This window comes from Panthera leo, chromosome D3, assembly GCF_018350215.1.
Source record: "Panthera leo isolate Ple1 chromosome D3, P.leo_Ple1_pat1.1, whole genome shotgun sequence".
Classification (NCBI taxonomy): Eukaryota; Metazoa; Chordata; class Mammalia; order Carnivora; family Felidae; genus Panthera; species Panthera leo.
In genome coordinates, this window is record NC_056690.1 from 240,253 (window position 1) to 247,257 (window position 7,005).

The following is a 7,005-nucleotide window of genomic DNA, read 5'->3' on the forward strand; positions in this document are numbered from 1 at the left end:
TCAACACCCAAAAAAACAAATAATCCAGTGAAGAAATGGGCAAAAGACATGAATAGACACTTTTCCAAAGAAGACATCCAGATGGCTGACCGACGCATGAAAAAATGCTCCACATCACTCATCATCAGGGAAATACAAATCAAAGCCACAATGAGATACCACCTTACACCTGCCAGAATGGCTAACATTAACAACTCAGGCAAAAACCGATGCTGGCAAGGATGTGGAGAAAGAGGATCTCTTTTGCACTGCTGGTGGGAATGCAAACTGGTGCAGCCACTCTGGAAAACAGTATGGAGGTTCCTCAAGAAATTAAAAATAGAACTACCCTATATGACCCAGCAATTGCAGTACTAGGTTATTTATCCAAGGGATACAGGTGTGCTGTTTCGAAGGGACACATGCACCCCAGTGTTTACAGCAGCACTATCAATAATAGCTAAAGTACGGAAAGAGCCCAAATGTATATCGATGGATGGATAAAGAAGATGCGGTATATATAGACAATGGAGGATTACTCGGCAATCAAAAAGAATGAAATCTTGCCATTTGCAACTATGTGGATGGAACTGGAGAGTATTATGCTAAGCGAAATTAGTCAGAGAAAGACAAATATCATATGACTTCACTCATATGAGGACTTTAAGACACAGAACAGATTAACATATGGGAAGCAAAAATAATGTAAAAATAGGGAGGGGGACAAAACATGAGACTCTTAAATATGGAGAACAAACAGAGGGTTACTAGAGGGGTGGTGGGAGAGGGGATGGGCTAAATGGATAAGGAACATTAAGGAATCTACTCCTGAAATCACTGTTGCACTATATGCTAACTAATTCAGATACAAATTAAAAAAAAAAAAAGATGTGTTAAAAAAAAAGCACCAAAATGACATTAAACCTCTTTTATAAATAATTTTCTACCATTATTTGCATATTTCAAACTTCACAGATTATAATTACTATAAAATTACTATGGCTTAGTGATTTTAATCTATACATCTCGGATGTTATTTGCAAAGTGCTTAAAACGGTACTTGATACACACAGTAGTGTGTGTGTGTGGGCGTATACACGCACGTATCTATATAACCAATACATACCATGTATGAATATATGTGTAAATGTATCCTCTCTGTACCTAGCTATATAGATAGATAAGTAGATAATGATATATGTACATCTTTCTTTTTTCTTAATGACAATCCTTACATAAATAAAAGAGCTTGAATTGAGAGTTCTTTGTTCTAGTCTCCATGGGGATGAATTAATCTTTTCAAGGGTATTTCTTGATCCTATTATTTTCCTAGAAAACGCAAATAAAATGTTCCCTTTCAAGAAAAAATAAATAAACGTTTTTTAAAAATGTTTTAAATTTTTTTTAAAAAGTCAATAAATTTAACCATTAAAAAAATTTAGGGGGCCTGGGTGGCTCAGTCAGTTACGCGTCCGACTTCGGCTCAGGTCTGATCTCATGGTTTGTGAGTTTGAGCCCCGCCTCAGGATCTGTGCTGACAGCTCGGAGCCTGGAGCCTGCTTCAGATTCTGTGTCTTCATCTCTCTCTGCCCCTCCCCCCGCTCACGCTGTTTCTCTCTCTCTCAAAAATGAATAAACATTAAAAAAAAATTTTTTTTAAATATAAAAACCCCCGTGTGGCTAAAAAAAAAACATCCACACACACACCACAAACCAAGAAAATATACCTACAATAAATGTCACTTGCTTCACATTATGCTTTCACTTCATTTCACACAATAAAATTTCTGGCATTGTGACAAATGAAACTAGGTTTCTTATTGAAATCATTTCTTTAAACACAAATTCACAATTTGATTTTAAAATTTCCTTTACAATTGTTGTCAAAGAAAGTTTACTTGCTTTCAGTGAGAACCTATCAAGAGTGGAAAACTTAAGTCAACATGATGTAGACTTACTATAGAAAACAGAGTTGAGAATTTCAGTTCAACAGGGTGTGACAAGCCATCAGTGTGGTAGTTTTAAAGTATTTCTGATGGGGACGCCTGGGTTGCTCAGTTGGTTAAGCATCCAACTCTTGATCTCAGCTCACGTCTTGTTCTCTGGGTGTGAGTTCAAGCCCTGTGCTGGGCTCCATGCTGGGCATGAAGCCTACTTACATAAATAAACAAATAAATATATAAAAATAAAAAATCAAACATTTCCGATGATATTTAAGTTTATCATTAAGAAAAATGCAGAGTTAGGTGCCTGGCTGGCCTAGTTGGTGGAGCATGTGACTCCTGATCTTGGGTTGTGAGTTTGAGCCCAAGACTGGGTGTAGAGATTACTTAAAAACAAAATCTTTAAAAAAAAAAAAAAAAAAAAAAAAGAGGGGCAAGTGGGTGGCTCAGTTAAGCCTCCAACTTTGGCTCAGGTCATGATCTCAGGGTTCATGGGATTTGAGCCCCATGTCAGGCTCTGTACTGACAGCTCAGAGTCTGAAGCCTGCCTCAGAATCGGTCTCCCTCTCCTTCTCTGCTCCTCCCCTATTTGTGCTCTGTCTCTCTCATTTGAGAGAGAGAGAGAGAGAGCGAGCAGGGGAGGGGCAGAGAGAGAGGGAGACACAGAATCCAAAGCAGGTGCCAGGCTGTGAGATGTCAGCACAAAGCCCCACCTAGGGCTGGGAACCCACGAGCCGTGAGATCATGACCTAAGCTGAAGTTGGACACTCAACCAATTGAGCCACCCAGGAGCCCCTATAAACAAACATTTTTTTTAAAAAAGGTTTAAAAAAAAAAAGGGAGATCCAACCTTACTCTAAACAAATGTTTTGAAAGTTGGCCCCTCAGGGAGAAGTTCTCCTCTGAACTTTTATATTTGGCACCACACGTCCTCTCAGCAAATGAAGCCTATGCCCTTCACTGTACAGTTTGGCCCGATTTAACTTCAGCGGTTTTGTCATGTACCTGGGCAGTTTCCCGCATCACACTGCACCTCTCCCTGTGACAGCTCTCAGGTTTATCTTCAGAAGGAAGGCGCAACCTTCATCATCATCCCACAGTTCCACTCAGCGTCAAGTTCTAAAGGAAATTCAGGGGGAAAATGGAGAATAATAAAAAGTGTCGACTAATTACTTTGTGACAGACGTTTTAAACATCATCGTGCCTTTTTTTGATGCATCCCGCACCCACTACAGACAGTGACAAGGCACAGAGAGGTTCAGCAAGTTGCCCAACATGGATGACACGCCTAGGAAGTGGCAAATCTGGGCCGCTGGTCCCCTCAGTGCCCCTCAGACCTGCAGTCACAGCCCCCCGCCCCCCAAAACGCTGGAGGGAGAGCTGGACAAAGGCCCCCAGAGTCTCTGTTCAGATTTCCAGTACAGGTGCCATGCAGTCCACTCGCTGTCCAGAAATGAGGACACCAGGGCAGAGTAAGGAGGAAAACAAAAGAAGTTCTCAGAGGCCCGCTGAAAACACTGCGGGCCTGGAACAAAACAGCTCACGTTGAAGAAACGTATCTGTGATAAACTGAAATGGCTGCGAACAGCATACTCCCAATTTGTTTTTTTAAGCAAACATAAATAACGCGTCCCAAAAGTAGACAGCATGCACGGACTAGAAGAAATGTACTAAAATGCTAACAGTCACTATCTCCTGGCGATGAGATCATGGAAGATTTTCACTTGAGTCTGTGGGTCCGGATGCTCCAGACTGACTGCAGTGAACACATTCTAAATTCATAACAGAAAAAAAGTATAAACATTATTTTTCAAAATCTTAAGGTCCCTAATCCAAGAGCACAGCCGGCAAGCCGAGCGCTTCCAGTCCACCGCTACACGGATGAAACCAGCAGTAAGTGATTAAAATAAACAGAAGTATGTTTTAATGACGGCAAAAAGCATCAGAGCTAGGGGAAAAACATTTCTTTTCACCCCCTCACTTTCAGCCGATAAACGTGAGGCCCAGAAATCGCGGGCGGACCAAATTCGGCCCTAAGAACTTCGGGCCATTGTTGTCCCGGCCACGGCGGCCACTTATCGTCGGTCAGAAACTGCCTGGGGTTTGGGTTTGGCCCGGAGAGTTGTTCTGTAGCAGCGAAGCCTTTGGAAACAATCCTACTGATCCAGGCGGGGCTGGGCGGATGAAGCCGGGCTACAGGGGCACAGGCAAGAAGTCCCCTCGCCGCCCGACGCCTCAAGGACCAGCTCTGGGCTCAGGCCGGGACCACCCACGCAGCCCCTCGCGTCCGGGGACCCAGGCGGGGAGGCACGGCCCTCACAGCCCCGGCGGAAAGGCCAACCCCCCCGCCCAAGTAAGAGCCCAGAGGCCCGGGGCCGGCGGCGTCCCCGCGGCGGCCCCGGCCCCGCGCCCCTGCACTCACCCGGCGCCCCGCCGCGCTGCCTGCGAACCCCGAGCCCCGCGCCGACGCCCACAGGCCTCCAAGCCTGCGGCCCAAACACGACCGCCGAGTCCTTCCCGCGAGCCCCCCCCACGGAACCCCAACGGCCGGCCCGGACCCCGCAAAAACCCGGCACCGACCGCAGGCCTCAGTCTTCGGACGCGCAGGCCCGGGAACCACGTGACCCGCCCCGCGCCCCCCCAGACTCACCGACGCCCCGCCCCCTGCCCGCACGCGCCCCCGGCCACGACCCGCTGGCCTCCGTGCTGAGCCAGCGGGCCCACGAAATCCCGACCGGGCTGCGGCGGGGCCCGGGGCCGCGCACGGGTACGCGGGCGCGCGCGCGGAGACGCCCACACTCGCCTCTCGCTTGGCGACGAAAGACAAAGAGAAGGGGCGCAACCCGAAAGCGTCGGTGGCCGTGCGAGTGCGAGTACGCGTGCGCGAGAGAAAGACGCCTTTGTTTTTTCTTTTTTCTTTTTTTTTTTTTCGGTCAGCTTCACTCAAGGAAGGGGCCTTTGTACTACATTTCCCAGAAGGATCCGCGGCACGTAGGTTCCCGGCCCTCTGAGGAGCGCTGGTTGCCTAGAGACGCGAGGGCGACCGCGCGCCCAGGACCGAGTTGCGTGAACACGCTTTTGGGAAAAACGTAAAAGATCACGATTTAGGCGGCGCCTAGGCGGCTCAGTCGGTTATGCGTCTGACTGAGGCTCAGGTCGTGATCTAACGGTCCGTGAGTTCGAGGCCCGCATCGGGCTCTGTGCTGACAGCTCGGAGCCTAGAGCCTGCTTCGGATTCTGTGTCTCCCTCTTTCTCTGCCCCTCCCCTGCTCATGCTCTGTCTCTCTCTGTCTCTCTCTGTCTCAAAAAGAAACAAAAACATTATAAAAAAAAAAAAAAAAAGATTACGATTTGAAACACTGAGAACCCAAATCTATCAACACGTTAAAAAAGAAGAGACAATTGGTTTAAGAATCCAACTGAGGAAATAAAAAAAATTTTATCCATACGTTTATATTAAGTAGATAGGAATTAACAAAAAAATAAAGCTGATCCATAATTCAAGTGATGTGGGGAAAGCTCTAAATAAGTCACTATCCTTACAGAGAGAAGGAAAGGATGATAAAAAGAGAACAACCACAGACATACAGGAAATTGAATGAGAATCCTCTCTATGCTAAGAAATTTGAAATTAAATGATTCTCCTGGGATGGATGTGTCAAATTCAACTCAAGAAAGGAGAAAAACACGTCATGGATAAAAATGAGGACAATTTCAGAGATTATCTGCCAAAAAGCACCAATCATTGACTTTCTGGGGAATTCTTTCAAACATCCAGTGATTACGGAATTCTTACACATAAAAATTTCCAGAGGAAATAGAAGGAACTGTTTCTATTTATTAGGCAGCATAAAGACACCAAAATCCACATGTATGACTTGAAAAGGAAGCTCAGACAAAACTTGGTTATGACTACCCATGCAAAAATACTAAGAGGGGATCCCGGGTGGCTCAGTTGGTTGGGCATCTGACTCTTGATTTTGACTCCGGTCACGATCACCCGGTTCGTGGGATCAAGCCCCATGTCTGGCTCTGCACTGACAGCGCGGAGCCTCCTTGGGATTCTCTCTCCCTCTCTAACTTCCCCTCCTGGATACATGCTCTTTCTCTCTAAATATAAATAAACATTTTACAATTACATTCCAGAGTTTTAAAAAATAAATTAGAGGGGCACCTGTGTGGCTCAGTCGGTTGAGCATCCAACTCTTGATTTCGACTCAGGTCGTGAGCCCAGGGTCATGGCATTGAGCCCTCCATGGGGCTCCATGTCAGGCTTTGTGCTGAGTCTGGAGCCTGCTTAAGAGTCTTTGTCTCCATCTGCCCCTCCCCCTCCCTCCTCCAAAAAGAATAAAAAAAGAACAAATTAGAAAAAATTGTTAGCTGCTTTAACATAATTTTAAAAATAGACAATAACCATAAAGCTAGTATCCTGTTTAATGTTGGAACATCAGGAGGAGTTAGTGGCGAGATATGAATAGTTAAGATAAAGATTTTAAAAACTGGACTAATATTTGAAATGCAGAACATACAGGAAACGTGTCTGCTGAAGTGTATATATTTCCACACAATTTGGGGTTTTGTTTCATAGACTGTCAATTATCCTTTGCCCATTTTTCTGTCAGGTTATCTTTTTCTACTAGATTCATGGAGTTGAATGTATATTGTTTACAAATCCTCAATATGCAACATGTTTTAATTTTTTTGTTTAATTCATTGTCTTTGAACTTAGATTATGACCATGTTGGTCCCTTGGATTTTAGTTTTGACATCATAAAATGTATCTAGGTTTTCTTTTATGGGTTCCTTATGTGTCTCGTTGAGAAATCTTTCTCTTGAAAGAGAAAACAAAAAGAAATATTTCCTTGTATTATCTTCTAACAGTTTCAGCATTTTGGCTTGACACTTAAGTTTTAATCTTTCTGGAGTTGTGTGTATGCGTATAGTGCGAAGCATTGATCTCATTTCATTTTGTTGCCCTATGGGAAGCTAATTTCCTGACTCCAAGGGTATTCGTTTGCTAGTGATAGAGCAGGCAGTTAGCTGGAGGCAAGGGTGGTGAGAAGCAGGTGACACATTAGAAGCC

At 44.9% G+C, this 7,005-nt stretch overlaps 1 protein-coding gene across 4 annotated transcripts in view; it reads right to left on the reverse strand.

Moving 5' to 3' along the window:
* The window catches only part of LOC122203085 (zinc finger protein 84), a 29,742-nt gene extending 25,045 nt beyond the window's left edge, over positions 1 to 4,697 (reverse strand). Inside the window, exons 1-2 of one of the 4 annotated variants that reach the window (XM_042909665.1) lie at positions 4,573 to 4,697; positions 2,928 to 3,041 (exon numbers count right to left, since the gene is read on the reverse strand). The gene's annotated coding sequence lies outside the window, so the exon portion shown is untranslated. Of the gene's footprint in view, positions 1 to 1,937; positions 2,059 to 2,927; positions 3,042 to 3,605; positions 4,280 to 4,344; positions 4,530 to 4,572 lie in introns of those variants that run through there. The other 3 variants (XM_042909664.1, XM_042909663.1, XM_042909666.1) reach the window with 3 other exon arrangements.
* Between the last annotated feature and the right edge of the window lie 2,308 nt (positions 4,698 to 7,005).